This window comes from Tupaia chinensis, unplaced genomic scaffold, assembly GCF_000334495.1.
Source record: "Tupaia chinensis unplaced genomic scaffold, TupChi_1.0 Scaffold000252_1, whole genome shotgun sequence".
In the NCBI taxonomy this organism is placed as follows: domain Eukaryota; kingdom Metazoa; phylum Chordata; class Mammalia; order Scandentia; family Tupaiidae; genus Tupaia; species Tupaia belangeri.
The window spans coordinates 198,384-202,532 of NW_006159732.1; positions in this window are offsets into that span (position 1 = coordinate 198,384).

The following is a 4,149-nucleotide window of genomic DNA, read 5'->3' on the forward strand; positions in this document are numbered from 1 at the left end:
TGTAACTACGGCCTCCTGACCTAGGGACACCCTTACTGGAATGGCAGGAGGAGGGGTGTGATGGAGTTCCCTGCACCTCTTAACTCCCTCAGGGCCTGAGAAACCTGTGGGGTGGCCATCCTCACTCCATCCCCCAACATTCTAGTTCTCAGGGCTGTAGTTCCTAGGGACAGGGACGATCAAGGAGGCATTCCCCCCCCCCACCCCCAGCGCTGGCCCCAGGCGGAAAGCAGAGGACAGTGGCCACCCTCACCAGGCGCTACCAGACACCTTCCAGACGTCACCACGTTCAGCACTTACCATTGGGGCCTCTTTTATCACAAAGAGGAAACCGAGGCACAGCAGGGTTGAGCCACTTGCCAAGGTTTGCTTGACTGAGGAAATCAGAATCAGTAGGGATGGCTTGAACCGTGGTTTTTTGGTTTCTTTTTTTTTTCTGTAGCTTTCCCCACACGATGCAATGAATGCAGGCCAGACTCAACGGACACCAGACAAGCTTCTGGGGCCAGAGGCCAAGAGGAAGCAACCTGCCCCAGGGTTAGAAGCCCCATGTTCTAGGGACCAGCAGTTAGTGTAATGACTATGTTGTTGGACTCCCATGTAGTCGACTGCAGTTCGAGTCCTGGACCCGGTGACTTAAACTCACTCCTTAAACTCACGCCGGGCGCGTGTGCGTGCATGCCCAAGATCCTGAAAGAATGGAGAAGGGATTGCAGCATAGCCATCCCCCCTGGGGGGTGATTTCTCGCTTTCTGTCTCTCTGTCTCTGTCGCTCCGGTGAGCGCATGCGCCCTATAGCAAAAACCTCTAAAAAAATAAAGAAGCCCCAAGTTCTGACCCAGCCCTACCCCAACTAGTAGGTGACCTCTGCCGAGGGCCACCTGCTCACTGCCCCTCAGTCTCCACTGCCAGGGACTCCGGCTAGAGCACTGCCTCTCCAACAGGCACACGTGGGAGCCACCTGAGGCTTAAACAGACATGCTCGCCCACTGAGGAAGGCAAAATCGGAGGGCTGGGGCTGAGGCGTGGGCACTTGGTACATCTCTCTAGGATGCAGCCAGGGTTGACAATGGGCCCCGGGAGTTCCGCGTCCTCAGACTTTCCCTCCATCCCGAGGTCAGCTCCCCGGCTCTCTCCTGTCCCGAGGGTCCTCTGGAGGACACCAGTGTAAATTGTCCACCTGGTCTCCCAGGACGAGCTGGTCAGTCCCAGGGGCCTCCTGGGGAAACACTGGCTCAGTAGTCTTTTCCAGGGGGGCACGGCAGGCTAGAGCCTCCTGAGCATCTGACCCCAGGCCTGGCCTCTGGGGCGGGAGGGAGGGAAGGCCACGGGCAGCTTAACCCCACAGGATGAAGGCCCCGTAATTAGGGTCAGGCGGTTGGCTCAGCCCGCGGAAATCTCCAGCTTAGTAGGGACGGGGTAGCATTGCAGCCTGGGAGAGGGGGCCAGGGCAGAAGTGAGGGGCAGGGAAGCCCGGGCGCATGGAGACCCCAGCCTAGGCCCTGGCCTCCTCCTGGGAGGGTCCATTAGGGGCCTTTAACACGGTTTATCCCCAGGAGGGAGGCGGGTGCTGCTGGCCCCTAGCCCCAGGGCCCTGCTGCCCCTCAGGCTGGGGTGCTCCCAGGGGTACACCCTTGGGAAAGGGCTACGTGAGCATTCCCAGGGCGCCCCAGGCTGCTCTCCTGCCTATAATCCTGGGGCCTAGAGTGAGGGATCACTTTCCACTGTGGAATGTCACACCAAGGGACAAAATGGGGGGGGGACAGATGCCAGGAAGGGAACCTCGTGAGGGTGGGGGGACAAAGCCCTCCAGGAGGTGACGACTGCAGAGAGAAGCCCCCCATCCCGTTCATCCGGATTCACCAGGGCACCCAAGGCACTCAGGCTGGGCTGGCCGGATGCCCAGCAAGTCCCCACCCAGAGTCCTAATGCAAGGGGGCTTCTGGAGACCCACCTTTAGCCACACACCCTGCGGGGAGGAACCAGGTTCTGAGAGAGGACTGGCCAAGGTCAAGGTCGTGTGGCACCAGAAATGAACCTAGAAGACTCCAGTTCCTAGGAGACTGCTTAAGTGAGCCAGCCAGAACAGAAAGCCATGCCTCACTTGGGCTGGAGTCCCTCGGCCCCAGGGGCAATAGCCCGAGGACAGGCAAGGTAAGCAGAGAGCAGGTGCATACTCACTACCACAGCTTGTGATGGCTCCTGCAGTGAGAATCAACACCACTTTCTCCAGGAAGCCCTCCGGATTGGCCCACAAAGAGCTAGTAATACTCCCTCACACTCAACACAGCCTTGGCCTCCCAAAGGATGTCCCCCAGCCTCACCTCTGGCTGAGGTCCTGTGTGGCCTGGGTTCTCCTGGTCCCTGGGCTCTCCCATATCTTGACCCAGGGACCCCTATGGGCAGGATCATGGGGGACACAGAGGTGCAGTACTTGACGCAGCTCCAACCATGGGGAGAGAGGAGGCTTTAGAAAGGAGGCAGAACTCAGTCCACACCACAGACCCTGGAAGGAGCCTTGAAGTCACTTCAAAGGTCATCTGGTCCAGGCCACAGGACCTCCCAGATGTGGGCAGCCAACTTCCGCCTGAGCCCCGCAGAGCAGGTGACTGTGCTCTGCCATGCAGCTCTCACCCAGAGAACCTCGCTTACCTCCACCTCCCTGGGCCCAAGGCAGCCCATCCATTTCAAGGCATGGGCTCCATCCTCAGAGCCAGGGTCCATAGAGCGCCCCCATTGGGCCTAGCATGGCGCCCAGTGGCAGTAAAAGATGGTGATCAGCCCCACTCAGCCCGGGCCGTGCAGACTCATGACCGTGGTCCCAGGCAGCACCGGCCCTCACGGACAGGAAGCCGGGGTGCAGCAGGTGAAACAGCCATGCCGCTGGAGGACAGGCAGCACCCACCCTCAGCCTGACCGCACTCCCAGCGGTGTTCACTTCCAACACCCCCTCTAGCCCTCTGCCAGCTTGGGTTTCCCGTGGAAGACAGAGTTTACCCAGGAGGAAAGAAAATGTGATTTTAACCCCTAATTATAATGATAACAGGGAGGCTATTATAACTCAGCACAGGGCTGAGTTTGTTCAGTGCTGAGTCCAGCACCCCCACCCCCAGCCCTCCTCTGGGCCAGGCCTGCAGTGCCCCGGGCTAGCACAGCCCCACATGCAGAAACACACGCGCACACACGCACACTGGGTGGCATGAGTCCCTGCACGTCCCAGGAGACGGGGTGTCCCAGCCCCTTCATTCCCCTCCGATAACCCAGTGGCGTCCAGCAGGTCAGGCACGTACTCTTCAGGCTGGCCACGTCGGGCACGTGCCAGGCCAGCTGCCAGGGCCCAGGGCCTGTGGCCTCAGGCTTGCTGGGCCCTAGAGAGTGACCTGCTCCCTAGCTGACTCTCAGCCCCAGGAAGGGGGTAACTCCCTAGGATCTGGGACCCAGATCCCCCACCCAAAGCCCCTTCTCGGAGCCAGCATCCACTGCAGGCTCCACTGTGTCCACTGCGTCCAAAGCTTAAGGAGGAAACTCAGGGGTCCCCCCGACCCCGGCTGTGTGTGGGCACTCAGCCCCTACTGGGGCCCTGGGGAGACTGGGCACGCTCAGGGAGATGCAGAGAAGCGAGAGGCTCCAGCAGGAGGGGGCGTGGCTAAGGGGAAGGCAGGAGTGAGGCTGGGAAAGGTGGAGGTGTCTGTGTGGGGGAGCTGAGGGGAGTGTGAAGAGGGGTGGCCAGGGCATGCTAACAGACAGCTGGAATTTCAGAAGGGAAACCCTCCATGGGCTCTGAGAAAAGATTAAGAAGTGGGCCCTGGGGCAGACAGAGCTGGGTTTGGGTCCTTGCTCTGCCGTCTGTGAGCTCGGCGGCCTTGGGCAGGTGGCTCCCACTCTGCCCCCTCGGTGTCATCTGCAGAAGGGAGATAATAATAGCGTCCGGCTCACAGCCCTGTGAGGAGTGCGTGAGTCCTCCGTGCAGAGCGCTGGGCACCGTGCCTGCGTGCAGGACCCGCTCGCGTCTCCAGAGAGAACACGAGGAAGTGAGCCGTGGCCCTCCTCGGGGCCTGTGGGTCTGAGCTAGGACCCAAGGGCGTCTCTGTCTTCGTGCCCTCTGCTCCTTGCAGGACGTGACAGGTGGAGAAGAGGGACAGAGCCACT